This window comes from Triturus cristatus, chromosome 4_1 (genome assembly GCF_964204655.1).
Source record: "Triturus cristatus chromosome 4_1, aTriCri1.1, whole genome shotgun sequence".
In the NCBI taxonomy this organism is placed as follows: Eukaryota; Metazoa; Chordata; class Amphibia; order Caudata; family Salamandridae; genus Triturus; species Triturus cristatus.
The window spans coordinates 488,409,923-488,425,328 of NC_140585.1; positions in this window are offsets into that span (position 1 = coordinate 488,409,923).

The window sequence follows — 15,406 nt, forward strand, 5'->3', positions numbered from 1 at the left end:
TTGGCTTACTGCTTACATCCATTGTAAGCTGCAGCTCCCTGAATGCTGCATCCCACGTGATGCACAATGTTAAACCGGTTCTGTTACATTTGTATTTTTGTTGTTGTTCTTCTTTTGTTCTTTCCTATCCTTTCTGAGTGTACACTACACCAAGAAAGCCCTTGTTATCAAAGTCTAACAAATGGCTACACGGTATTGTTATGTTTTATTAATAACTGAGGTAATACATTTAATATTACTAATAACACTAGCAAGTGTGACCACACACTAAGTTATGTATTATATTTTTTGTTTGTACGAGTAGTAATTGAACCTCAACAATGAATGCCACGTTCCACTGATGTTCGTCTTGCTTCTTTGCTTTTAGGTGCACTAAAGAGGAGGAGACAACATTACCCATTGTACTGCCAGACAAAAGTCCTGCTGCGCACATCACGTGACGTGTGACCACAGACATCTCTTCAACTTGTGCTACTACGTGCTGCTGATATCTTGAAGATGGTACAAAATTAAAGGTACCAGGTCAAGTACCAAGAAAGTTGCCAGTGAGAAGAAGGCACTGCCACTTACCAAAACCGGTATGTCGCCCAAGACCTTTTTTGGGAAACCAAAAATCGCACCTGCAGCAGCAGCATCCAGGGAGCAAGCTGGGAGCAGTACCCCGGCATCAGTAGACCCACCCAACCAGCCTAGGCCCAAGCCCATGTCTGTCACAGAGGCAGCCAGTCTAATCACGTGTCCAACACCAACGAGCAGTGATGTTGAAATTGACTTATCGCAAAGTAGTACCCAATCAATACAGGAAAGTCAGATAAGTGGGCATCAACAGCCGCAACCACAGCCCCTATAATAGTTCTTCCTCCTGAAGTAGAGGCAGTTCAGGAGATCAAGCTTCCTGCAGAGGAAGAAAAAGAGCAAGCCACTCTTTCAGAAGATCCATTGTCTTCCAGATCCCCAGCAAGGAAAAGGAGGGTTATTCCATCAACTGCTTCTGCTGATCTAGATGCTACTTAGAAGCCACCTCAGTCTGAGAGTGAGACACGCCACGAGGCTAGGGAAAAAGAAGGTTCCAGAAAGCCTTACAGTTATGGAGGTAGATTTAGAAGAGGAGAATGATGATGAGCCAGTCATCATGGACATTACTCCCACCCCAGTGGAGACCGACATTACGCCATCCCAAATTGCTGTTAGCAATGTGTCATGGATACCACCAACACAGATGATACCACCAACACCAACCACCTCCAGCTTCCATATTTCGCCATCAGTGACCTACATCCACCACAACCACCTCAGTAGAAGTAGGTACTGCAGGGAGTCAAACGTCACACCCACCTACCAGTTCATCCGACATTGCAAGCGGTACCAGCACTACCAGAAAATTGACCTCCCCAGTTTGGGACTTTTTTCGGTTAGCAAGAAGGAGGTGAACATCTCTATATGCTCCCTTTGTGGACAAGGTGTTAGTCGGGCTAAGCTTGGTACAAACAATGGTACCGGAGGCCAAACAACCCATCTGAGAAAACACCACTAGATCCAGTGGAAGGCGCACCTTAGTGGCCAAAAAACTGCACCCATTGTTGTTGGAGGGGATGAAGAAATAGAAGATCTGATCACGGTGAAAGGTGAACAAGAGGGAGACATTTTCAATCAATCAATCAATCAATCAATCAATCAATCAGGGTACTTGTAAAGCGCGCTACTTACCCGTGAGAGTCTCAAGGCGCTGAAGGGGGGGAGGGCGGGTGCCGCTACTGCTCGAAGAGCCAGGTCTTGAGGAGTCTTCTGAAGGCGAGTAGGTCTTGGGTCTGTCGTAGGTGGGTTGGGAGGGTGTTCCAGGTCTTGGCGGCGAGGTAGGAGAAGGATCTGCTGCCGGCGGTCATACGTTGGATGCGGGGGACAGCTGCGAGGGAGAGGCTGGTGGAGCGGAGCTGGCGGGGGGGTGTAGAAGCTGAGTCTGCTGTTCAGGTAGGCTGGTCCGGCGTTGTGGAGTGCTTTGTGTGTGTGGGTGAGGAGCTTGAAGGTGATCCTCTTGTCGATGGGGAGCCAGTGCAGGTCTCTCAGGAGGGGGGTGATGTGGCTGCAGCGGGGGGAGTTGACGATCAGTCGGGTGGAGGCGTTTTGGATGCGTTGTAGCCGCCGTTGGTGTTTGGCTGGGATTCCTGTGTAGAGTGCGTTGCCGTAGTCCAGTCTGCTGCTGACGAGGGCCTGTGTCACTGTTCTTCTTGTTTCGGTCGGGATCCACTTGTAGATCCAGCAGAGCGTTCATAGGGTGTTGTAGCAGGAGGAGGAGACAGCGTTGACCTGCTTGGACATGGAGAGGGAGGAGTCGAGGATGAAACCTAGGTTGCGTGCGTGGTCGGTGGGTGTCGGTGCTGTCCCTGGGGCGGTCGGCCGCCAGGAGTCGTCCCAGGCTGAGGGGGTGGGTCCGAGGATGAGGACCTCTGTCTTGTCCGAGTTCAGTTTCAGATGGCTGTTCCTCATCCAGTCGGCGATGGCCTTCATACCCTCGCGAATGTTGGTTTTGGCAGTGTGAGGGTCCTTGGTGAGGGAGAGGATGAGCTGGGTGTCGTCAGCGTAGGAGATGATGTTGAGGTTGTGGTGGCGGGCCACTTGTGCGAGGGGGGCCATGTAGATGTTGAACAGCGTCAGGCTGAGGGATGATCCCTGGGGGACGCCGCAGATGATGTTGGTGGCTTCTGACCGGAAAGGTGGGAGGCGGACGCTCTGGGTTCTGCTGGAGAGGAAGGACGTGGTCCAGTCAAGGGCCTTCTCTTAGATTCCGGCTTCTTGGAGGCGTGTATTTAGGGTGCGGTGGCAGACCGTGTCGAATGCGGGTGACAGGTCCAGGGGGATGAGGGCTGATGTTTTGCCGTTGTCCAGTTGGCGTCTGATGGCGGCGATGAGGGCTGTCTCAGTGCTGTGGTTTCGTCTGAATCCGGATTGGGACTGGTCCAGGATGTTGTTGTCTTCGAGGTGGCGGGTCAGTTGAATGTTGACGATTTTCTCGATGACCTTTGCCGGGATTGGGAGCAGGGAGATGGGTTGGAAGTTCTTGAGGTCCTTGGGGTCCGCCTTGTGCTTTTTGAGGAGGGCGTTGATATCGGCGTGCTTCCAGCTTTCCGGAAATGTCGCTTTTTCGAAGGAGATGTTGATGACCTTCCATAGTTGGGGTGCGATGGCCACGTCTGCTTTGTTGAATATGTGGTGTGGGCATGGGTCTGACAGAGATCCTGAGAGGATGGAGTTCATGATTTTGCGTGTCTCGTCGTCGTTGGTGTTGGCCCAGGAGGTCAGGCAGTTGGCGCTGTTGATCATCGCGGGGGATGTGGAGTCGTGCATCGTTGGTGCGGTCATGGTGTTGTGGATGTCAGCGATCTTGCGGTGGAAGAAGATGGCCAGTGAGTCGCACAGTTCTTGTGAGGGTGGGATGTCATTGGCGCTGGCGTTTGAATTGGAGAGTTCTTTCACGATGCGGAAGAGCTGTTTGCTGTCGTGTGCGTTGTTATCCAGGCGGTCTTTGAAGGAGGATCTCTTGGCTAGTCTGACGAGGTGGTGATGTCTGCGGTTGGTGTCGTTGTGGGCTGCGTGGTTTTCTGGCGTTCGTTTGTGGAGCCATTTCTTCTCCAGCTTACGGCAGGCGCGTTTGGAGGTCAGGAGCTCATCGGTGAACCAGGTGGCTCTCTTGCTGGCATGGCTGTTGGATGGTCTCTTGAGTGTTGGCACAGTCGTCGATCCACTGTCCACTGTCTGAGGTTGCAGGCTGCGGCGTCAGGGCAGGTGGGGTTGATAGGTGGGTTCTGGGCGAGGGTGGTGGTCAGCTGGTCTTCGGTGACTTTGTTCCAGCAGCGGCGCGGCAGCTGTTGGGTGCGATGGTGCGTGGTTGGTTTTTTGAAGGCGAAGTGGATGCAGCGGTGGTCGGTCCAGTGGGGTTCGGAGGTGTGGTCGAAGGTGACGTGGGTGCTTGTGGAGAAGACGGCATCCAGCGTGTGGCCTGCGGCGTGGGTGGGTGCGGTGACGGGTTGTCTGAGGCTGAAGTTGGCGAGGTTTTCGATCAGAGTGGCGGAGTTGGCATTGTTGTTGTTCTCGAGGTGGAAATTCAGGTCCCCGAGGAGGATGTAGTCCGTGGAGGCGAGTGCATGGGTGCTGGCGAGGTCGGCGGTGGAGTCGCGGAACTGAGCCCAGGGTCCGGGGGGTCTGTAGATGAGTGTTCATCTGAGGGTGTTGTTGGGGTCGGTGTGGATCCGGAAGTGCAGGTGTTCGGCGGTGTTGAGGGTGTCGTCTGCGTGGGTGGTGACCTTGAGGGTGGACTTGGAGACGATGGCTATTCATCCTCCACTGGCGCGGTCCTGCGGGTGATCTTGTAGCCGTCCATGATGGCTATGGTGATGTCGGGTGCCGAGGAGTCGTTCCGGCAGGTCTCGGTGAGGAAGGCCACGTCTGGGTCAGAGGTGTCGAGCAGGTCCCAGAGCTCGATGGCGTGTTTGAGTGCGGAGCGGGTGTTGAGCAGGATGCAGCGGAGGTTGTTGGGTCTCGCCCTTGGAGGTTTGGTGGCTCTGACGCAGGTGAAGCTGCAGGTGAGGCAGGCGAAGGGACCGTGGGTCCGTTTCGGGGTGGCCTGGAAGCACATGTTGTTTCGGCCGGCGTTGAGTGCATGGAGGGAGTCGGCATCATACCTGAGTCTGGCGTCGTGGCGAGCGTGGGGTCCAGGGGTTCTGGCGCTGGGCGTGGACCGGGCACGGACGGGCACAGACGGGTTTGCCTTTGGCACGCCTGCGTGGCCTCCATAAGGGGGTAGAGGGAGGAAGGAGCAGCTGGGAGGTGGGAGTGGGGTGGCCAATGGGATGTGCGGGGGGCGGGGCCACAGGGGAGCAGCGGCGGGAAACTGAGATGGGCGAGTGGGAGGTGGGCGAGGGGAGTGGGAACCAGGGAAGGAAATCAGCAACAGGGAAGGAATCAGGGACAGGGAGCAGGGATCAGCGCATGAATAGGGCAGCAAGCAGGAGCAAAAACGGAGCAAAACGGAGCAAAAGTGAACCTGGCGGCACACGGAGGGACAGCGCAGTGGCTGGGAAGCGACCTAGCGAGGCAAGGTCCGCTCTCCTTGCCGCTGCGTGGCCTCCATAAGAGGGGTAGAGGGAGGGAGGAGCAGCTGGGAGGCGGGAGTGGGGTGGCCAATGGGATGTGCAGGGGGCGGGGCTGCAGGGGAGCAGCGGCGGGAAACTGAGATGGGCGAGCGGGATGCGGGCGAGGGGAGCAGGAACCAGGGAAGGAAAACAGCAACAGGGAAGGAATTAGGGACAGGGATCAGGGCATGAACAGGGCAGCAGGCAGGAGCAAAAACAGAGCAAAACGGAGCAAAAGCGAACCTGGCGGCACACGGAGGGGCAGCGCAGTGGCTGGGGAGCGACCTAGCGAGGCAAGGTCCGCTCTCCTTGCCGCTGCGCGGCCTACATCAGAGGGGTAGAGGGAGGGAGGAGCAGCTGGGAGGCGGGAGTGCGGTGGCCAATGGGATGTCCGGGGGGCGGGCCGCAGGGGAGCAGCGGCAGGAAACTGAGATAGGCGAGTGGGAGGTGGGCGAGGGGAGCGGGAACCACGGACGGAAATCAGCAACAGGGAAGGAATCAGGGACAGGGAGCAGAGATCAGGGCATGAGCAGGGCAGCAGGCAGGAGCAAAAATGGAGAAAAATGGAGCAAAAGCGAACCTGGTGGCACACGGAGGGGCAGCGCAGTGGCTGGGGAGCGACCTAGCGAGGCAAGGTCTGGTACAAAAAGCAGCCCTGTCCCCAGCAGTGCAGTGCCCACATCCTCATCAGCAACATCGCATTGGCACAAGAGTCAGGCTGAGACACGAAAGGGTCCAAGGCAAGAGAGTACCGCAACAAAAAACGTGCATTGAGCCTACCATCTGAGAAGTCACTTGCATCAGTGGCACCAGAAAAGAAAAAAATCCAGGCTACCATTATCAGCATGTTTAGGTCGGAGGGGCAGTACGAACGCAACCACCTAATGGCACGTTTATACAATGCAAAGCTGGCTAAAAAGTTAGCGCTGGACCTCTTCCCTTTTTCTTTTGTCGAAGGCGTGGGTTTTCTTGAATTTGTGGCAGCCATCTGCCCAAAATGGAAGGATCCCAGCCGGTTCTATTTCACCAGAGTTTCTCTTCCAGCACTACATTACGACGTGCTTGAATTGCTTGGACAAGTTTTGCAGCAGAGTGCTGTTCATACTATTCACCTGACAACAGAAATGTGGACCAGTTGCCAAGCCACTGAATACATGTGCATAACTGCGAGGGTTAGAAAAAAGATATCTGCAGCAGGTGTTGTTGACACGGCTAGGATTTTTAATGCTGCTTTGATACAAGCAACTGTAGCCATGTTCCCCATAGAGAAATCTTATGCTGATGTAAACATTCTGGAAGACTTTCACAGCAAGGTCTTTGAATGGATACGGCCAAGAGGTATTAACATTGGTTTTCTTTCCACGGACAATGGCAGTAATATAGTTAAGCTCAATAAAGAAAGAGAAGCCCCACGTACCAAAGGCAAAGGGCGTCACTTAGTCAAAGAAGAAGATAAATTCCCTATGGTAACCAAATAGAATAATTGTTCAACTAATCATCTAAAATATACTGCAAACCATTCATATCAATCATACAAAAAAAACCCTATACCTATATTTGCAATGCCACAAGACAACCACTGACTAATAATGGAATGCCACCTATATTTTATTAAAGAAATGTTGGAGCCATTAAAAAATGTTCATTATACAGAATTCATAAATCTCCATATTATAAAAATCATATATCATTATACAAGTATTACATAGACAGCATATCAATTAGTCAAGAGGGAGATGCAAAAATTCATCAAGTATCAAAAACAAATATTATATCACACATATAAATCCTACAAATAGTACATACACTATATCCACCTATAAAAACAATAAAAAATGTATAATCTAAAAGAAAGATAAAACAAAAGAAGAAGAGAGAGAAACAGATAGCAAATATGGCAGTATACTTATTAGTAGTTTGTGGACTAATCCATGTAAAAAAACTCAAATGCCAGACATCTATGCAGTCCAAGTGTTTTTATCACAATGACTGGCCGGTACACTGGATTTAGTTCATCCCAAGCATTTCGGTGGTGTTCGCAGAGTAATGGACACCTGTGTCCAGACAAATATAACGTGCCTCCCCTTTTAGAATCTTCAAACAAATACCCAACCAAATGTGGCGAGTATCCTAAAGGCGTAAATAGTCCTTGTAGGAAAAAGGGCCCACCGTTTACTATAGGGATACAATCATTCCAATTGAAAAATCCCGTTGTGAATGTTCTATTCAATTGTGTCCCAAGGTTTTCAGGTCAATCTGTTTACACCGTCCCTCCTTATGAGTGGATATTCCAGGATCTCAGACCGTGGGACCAACAATCTCCCAAAAGCATAAACAGGCACATGCATCAACGTAGACTTTTGCGATTCCTTAATTGCGATTATTAAGGAATCGCAATTAAGGAATTGCAAAAGCCTATGCATGTAGGAATCATTATAAAAATAGCAATTCCTACACATTCCTTACTTGCGACTCGCAAATTGCGAATCGCAATTAAGGAATGCCGTCCCATTCATTCCTATGGTCCTCCAGGCCCATAGGAATGAATTGGAGATTGCATGAGCAATTTGCGAGTACCAGTTGGTACTCGCAAATTGCTCATGCAATTTCAAGGGAGCAAGGCTGTCAAAATGACACCCTATTGCTCCCCTGAAATTGATCTGTGCACATATGTTGCACACACACATGCTCTAAGGGAATGTGTGTGCGCAACATGAAACTTTGAAGAATGCACAAAAGTGAATTTTTCAAAGTTTTTGCAAATTACCATGAAGTTCAACTTCATGGTAATTTTCTCCCCCTATTAGCGAAATCGCTAATTTTTTTACTTTAATGCATTGCATTTAAGGAATCTCAATTTGGGATTCCTTAAATGCAATCGCAATTTAAGTAATCACTATTTAGAGATTCCTTAAATTGCGAATTTTGCATTTGGGATGATGCATCCCAAATGCAAAAATACCGGTCGCAAAGGGGCAGATTTTGAGAATCTGCCCGTTTGCGACCGGTTTTTCCTTTGATGCATGTGCCTGTTAGATCCTATAGTGTTTTCCAGTCCTTCGGCATCCATGCACCCAATTTGCTAGAGTTGTAGATATAGCTAAGGCCATGGCCGATGGTGGATATTTCTGGGTCCTGAGTTAGGCCCACTGCTTTCACATCATTGTTCAAGACTTTCTGGAAAAAAGAAGACAGAGTCAGCCACTTACTGACCACCTGCAGAAGAATATGCACACATTTCAGCAATTCTTTTAAAGCCCGGAAGCAGCTGAGGATCATTCAAGGTGATAATAGAATACCAGTTAAAGCACTCATCCAGGAGGTGCCAACACTTGGAACTCAATTTATTACATGCTTTAACATCTGTTTGAGCAGTACAGACCAATCGATGAATATGTCATGCAAAGAGGGGATGCTACTGTGAAAAGCATGATCATTGAGATGGACCATTGGGGCCCAGTTAAATGCCTGACAGAGATGCTACTTCCTTTCGAGGTCTTCACAGGTGAAGTCAGCAAGGAGGACTGTACTATGGGCCAAGCTGTACCAGTGTTGCACATGCAACAGGAATAGTTGAAGGGGGTGTCTGCAATGTACGCAGGTGTGGAGGAAAAAAAAGAAGCAAATGAGTTGGTGGAGAGCTTAACCCTTCGCTTATCTGAAAATACAAGGGTGCAAAGAGCCATTGTGTCATCCAATCATTACATTTGTGCCACAATTCTGGATCCAGGGTACAAACCATTACTGAACACTTTCATTATTTTTTCAGACGTGGATGTTGCCAACTACAAAACTTGGATAGCTGTGGAAGCCAGTCATCTAGAAAAAGAACGGCTGGGAATTAGAGACCCGCTACTCCATGGCATAACAACTACTGCAGGGCAGCCGGCTTCAAGTTCAACTTCAGAGCCTGAGGGCAGTGTGGTTCTCTCACAGCAGCCAAAACAACCAACAACACGAAGAACAACATCAACAACCACAAGAACAGGAGCATCAGCCCCAAAATTGTCACAGGAATGGTTTCTACAGCAAGAGCTTAAGTCCAGTGCTGAGGCAAATGCAAAAGAGGCAGAGCAAAGTAGAGCACCTATGAGCATTGAGCGGATGGTCCAGGTCTATCTGGATGACCCAACAGAGGTCTACATTGATCATAACCCATTGCTGTATTGGTATGAGAAAAGGCACCAATTGCCAGTGCTCAACAGGCTGGCGACAAACTATCTGGCTTGCCCTGTCGCAAGTGTCTCTTTTGAGAGTGTTTTCAGTGCTGCTGGTGCCATTTTGACAGTGAGAAGGACCAGTCTCTTGTCCCAAAACGTGGAGAGGTTAACCATGATCAAAATGAATCAGCACTTAATACCACTGGATTACACCATACCAGAAGTAGCGCAGCAGGAAGATGATGACGGCGACGCAGGTCATGGAAGTAGTGTGTTAGGTGACCTACTTCTGGGCGAATCACCAGAGTTTGAGGATAAGCGCTACTTCCCAACTTGGCTTTTGAGTCGACTCAAGTTACTTTCTTTCTTCCTTTTTGAAGCACAAAAAAATATATAGCTGAGGAACATCATTTACTTTATTATTTGTGTGTATCACTGTCTTTCTGGTTCACAAATCCATTCCGACCATCTTACTCTTTTGTTGCCGAATTGGAGTTGCAACTGCAGTCAGTGAAGACGTAACTACTAGTCCACTCCTGACTCTCCCTAAAGCCACTTCCCTCACGCCAGACATTGGAGGGATAATAAAAACAAATGTGAAATGTGTGCCTACCTCCAAACCTGGGCCCTAACTATATATATCCTTTCCGAGCCTAGAGGGACTGCCCCGGAAGAACAGTTAATTGATGGCATGCATTGCACGCTGAGTGATTGTTGTTTGTTGTGCATCATGTCTACTATTCTGAATCTACACACAAAAAAAGTAATTCAAGTCAATCTTTCTCTTCTTGTTGTTCAATAACGAAATTGTACTACTGCAGGCCGTTCCACTGCATTTTTGAGTCGGGACGAATCTGGTGTCTGGAGAACTCACTTGGGAGTCGGGAGACTGTTGGTATAGAGTTGGAGACCATACCATACTCACAGTCAGAGTCAAGAGGATCAGAGATGATTGATGGAACAAATAACTCAGGGCGTGAAGTGGCCTAAGGTAAAACAACAGCACCATACCAGAATTACATGGTTGTGTAGTGGTGGTGGTGTGAATGACAGTGGTGCATTGATTGTTTTACTTGATTTGGAAAATGCTATAGTGCTGTTTGTGTGTGCTCAGTGCTACTGCTGTATAGCTCAAATTCGGAGCTAAGTGGAAGCTCAGTGTGGGGCCTGTTCCTGTTGTTGGAGGTAACTAACTGCCAGAAACAGACATGATTTAGCCATGCCGCCTTTGAAAGTCTTCTTATTTCACTCCTCCTTAATTATGCAGTTTAACTGTACTTCTTGATTTTACAATATCCCTTTTGTTTTTCCATCTACAGGCCCTTTACCCTGCGCCATACTGGGAAAAACAACGTACACTTACCTTACCAAACCACATCTACCAGGCACCCAAAATTGATGGACGGACAGTCCAAGGAAGGACCAAGAGGAATGAGGAGATGCAACTCCAAAATTGGCAAAAATATAATACAGTAACAGTATCTTCATTTGATTCATAATTTTTTTTTCATTTCAATCATTACGGCTGTGTGTGTTGTTTGTTTGCTTATATTTTACTCCTACAGATATTTTAACTTTATTTGCTATCTTTCAAAGGAAGCCCGGTACAACAGAATATATTATATGTTTGTAAATTGGGTGTCCCCGGGGGCAGACAGGCAATTGCATAATTAACATACTGCCCTGTACTAGTCTAGTACTACTCCTCATCATGCATGCATTTCCTTTTTCTTCCTCAACAGATTTATGATGGTCAGCTGCCAAGATAAATGTGTTGTCCATATGTAGTTTTTGTCTTTGTCAAACCTTTCCCTCAAATCCCCCTTCCCAACCACTCATCAAACCCTAACCCTCTTCCCCTGGGCTGTGTTATTCATTTTTTATATTTATATTGAGGTGTAACTAAATTAAATTTATACCAATAATTGATCACACACTTGCTGGGGCGGATGTGGTGAAAGCAATGCTAACTCAAGGCAGTGTGAGGATCTTCTTCTGCTCTAAGTATATATATATATTCACTGAAAAAACCATAGGTTTCAGGGACGTTATAGTTAGGAATTAGCATTTAAAAAAACCTTAGAAAGTCACTGAAAAAACTATAGGTTTCAGGGAAGTTATAGTTAGTTGGAAATTTGACTCATATAAAACCAGAGAAATTTGCCTGTTATAGTTAGTTGAGCTAACTATATCTCGCGCCCCTGCAATGCACTGCTGATGATGTCACATATTACATCACTCATGACATGGTCAGTGACATCACTGATGACATCGCTGATGACTTCTCAAATGACATCACTGATGACATCATCCAGTGAATGTGTGTTTCTGTAAAGTTTAAATATGTTTTATAAATATATATGTGCCAAGGTGTACTAAAGAATGAATGAGTGTATAAGACTCAGCATGGATGGTTAAGTTGGTGTGTCACTAACTGTATAAGTGACTAATTAATTGTGTCTTGCTTAATGCATGTGTTAGCAACTGATATAGACATTCACACAGTATAGGTTGTTAGTTGATGTGTAAGCAGTTCCATGGTTTGGTTAGCAACTAAATGAGGATCTATATGAGCTATTCATTGCTTGTCTGAGTACCTGTATGAGTACCTGAGTGTCTGCATGGGTGGGTGGGGGGTGTGAGTCTCTGCATAGATGTGTGAGTGGCTAATTCACTGGGTATATGTGTTCAAGTCTGTATCTGTGAAGGTCTGTAATGCTGAGTGAGTGTGTGTATGAGTGTCTCGGTCAGTGAATGGATGCCTCAGTGGTACATGTGTGTAACACCATATGTGAAAGGCAGTATATGTGAGTGTTGCACTAGATAAATGACTATATGTGAGAATGAGTGATTGAGAGAGTGCCTGTATGGATCAGTGTGTCCTTGTATTAGTTATTGTATTAGAGTGCAAGTATGTGTTAGTATATGTTTAAATAAGTGACGTGGTATGTGTATAACTGTACAGGTGAGTAAATGAAAGTGGTATTGATTATTTCCATTACTGACTAGGTGTGTGAATAACTCTAAGAATGAGAGGCAGTGTTTGAGTGTCTGTATAGATATGTGACTGGAAATGATAATGCTGTATTGATGGCTGACTGTATGTATGAGTGAGTGTATAGGTGAATGAATGTATGTGTGTAGACCTATAAATTAGAGAGTGGATATGCACTAACTGGTATTGGTGTGTTCACGGTTTCGAAAATTATAGTCTATATTTTAGACTGGGTGTATCAAGTGTTATATTATGGTCTGATCAGGTGCATCTGATTTTCACGTAGTTGATGTCATCAGTTATGTCATCAGTGATGTCATTTGAGATGTCATCAGTAATGTCATCAGTGATGTCACTGACCATGTCATGAGTGATGTAATATGTGACGTCATCAGCAGTGCATTGCGGGCGCGCGAGTTATAGTTAGCTCAACTAACTATAACAGGCAAATTACTCTGGTTTTATCTGAGTCAAATGTCCAACTAACTATAACGTCCCTGAAACCTATGTTTTTTTCAGTGAATTTCCAAGTTTTTTTAAATGCTAATTCGTAAGTACAACGTCCCTGAAAAGTATGTTTTTTTCAGTGAATTTCTAAGGTTTTTTTAAATGCTAATTCCTAACTATAACGTCCCTGAAATCTATGGTTTTTTTCAGTGAAGTTCTAAGGTTTTTTAAATGCTAATTTCTAACTATAACGTGCCTGAAACTTATGTTTTTTTTCAGTGAATTTCAAAGGTTTTTTAAATGCTAATTTCTATTTATAACGTTCATTAAACCTATGTTTTTTTCTGTGTTTTTTAATTATCATCCCATTCTTAACTTGGTGAAAAGTGCAAATCTCACCACTCTTCCATCAATACCTTACACCAACAAAATCGTCACAAACAAGAGCCACATCTAACGCTAATGAAATGCACAGTAGGTGTTCCCGTGCAAAAATACACATGAAAACACCACTTCCCCATATTTTCAACGACCAGCCAAATCTGCAATTGTTAGACCTGGCGATTTCTGGTTGGCTAGGGCTTGCGCCACAGCCAGGCAGAAACCACTACTCTAGTCAGGGCAAGGAAGTTACACGCCAAAGATAACCCCTGCTCACCCCCTTGGTAGCTTGGCACGAGCAGTCAGGCTTATCTCTGAGGCAATGTGTAAAGCGTTTGCGCGCGCACCCAGCAACAACACCCAAGGCCCACCACAAAGGAAACTCCACACAAGGTATTCTATAAAAATAGCCTTTGTATTATACACAACACATTAGATAGAAACACACACTTTACAATGTGCCAACAGGCACGGGCAGAATTTACAAGGGATTATGTACAAGACAGGGCCACCTGGACCACTGGCAGGAATTAGCACTTTTAGATATTTAGCACATAAAATATATAACATCACTGTAGCACAAAAATAATATGTATAGCACCCAACCAGTACTTACTGGTATCAGGGAAGTACCACCTACGCAACCCTAACCACCTTAGGAGCGGTCACGCAGGGAACTAGAACCTCACTAGCACCACCTGTACTAGGAGAAAGCAAACAACCACCTAAGTATCACAATACCTGTAGGGGTAATAGGACGTTACACATGATGCATCACATTCAGAGGTGTAAGGAAGGAAAACACATGATGCCTAAAACATTCAGCGGTGTAAGAACAAGGCACATGATGCATCAGCACACATTCAGAGGTGCAAGGGAAGGAACAACTGCGCAAAACTCATAGTCGCCACTACCTGTGGCAGTCCCTGGGCCAACTGGCCTTGTCCAGGCTAGGACGCTCTGTGTCCAGGAAGGTCAGGGCACGGCTCCGCAAGCTGCGCAGACTAAAACAAAAATGGTCCCTCACCTAAACGTGGCAGCTGCCCACTAAGTGCTGGGCAGCTGTAGAACTGAGCGTGGGCACCACTGTGCCCTCCAATGCAAATCTCTCGCTCTCGTGGAGCCCCTCTGGGCTCTTGAAACAATTGACGTGCCCCCTAGAGCCTCGCGGGCTCTAAATAATATTGTGCTCCTTCGTTGGAGCGGCTCGCGCTCTAGAACTGCAGGGTTCCCCACGTTGGAGCCACACAGGGCTCTAGCAACAATGCCCCACACGTTGGAGTCCTGCTCAGGGACTCGCGAGCCTCACAGGGCTCGTGAGCAATGCGGCATTGTTGGAGCGCCACGCGCTCCGATCTTGACCAGGTCTCTGGTCCGTCAGAGTCCCACACCTACGGAGTCCCCCAGCCCTTCACTACTTACTGGGCTCTTCTCTGGGGACTCCGGCGTCAGGACAGCTCTCTCGCGGCGGGGCAGGCACCGACAATGTGCCTCGGGGCCCCGCCGCCTCAGCAGTCCTTCTCTCCTGGGGGAAGCGTGGGGTAGGCTCCCGCCCGCTTCCTCCCACGACGTCCTCACTTCACCCGGGCACTTGCGGGACTCTCCGTACGGAGGGGAGTCCCCTGCTGCAGTGCACTTCACCTCACCCGGGGCCTACGCAGGAGCGCGGGGTAGGCTCCCGCCTGCTTCCTGCTCCGAAGTCCCGCCCCCGTCTCAACGAAGGCTGCCTGACTTCCGGGCTTCCCCGGACCGGGCTGCAGCAGTGATCGAAAACCTCAGCAATAAGAGAGGTAGGCTCCCTCGTAAACACCATAAATCAGCGGGGTGGGCACCCGCCAACTAAATAATAAATTAAGCGGGGTGGGCACCTGCCAACGAGCACACAATGCGGGGTGGGCACCCGCTCGATCCGGCACACGAGGGGGGGGGAATCCCTACGCCGGGGATTCCCTCGTTGGCCACGAGGTGACACCGGAGCGCGCTAGAAGCGCCAGGGCATGAAATCAAGCGCTCCTAGAGCTATATAGCAAATCAGAGCGCTTCCAGGCGCTGCAAGCAAGAGTCCAGTAATAAAGTCTTCAAAAGGCAGGGGGGCAAAGACTGGGCCCAGAGCCAGCACACAGGGCCCTCCAGCAGGGAGGCAGTCCCCAGTGGCGGTCTCTCCTGGCGCCCAGCAGCAGCAGGCCCCCTCCAGATGATCCTGCAAGAGAACACCCTGTAAGGGGACACAGCCCCTTTTTATACAGTAAAAGTCTTTGTCTGAAGGTACAGGGAAGGGGCGAACCAGTTCCAACAGG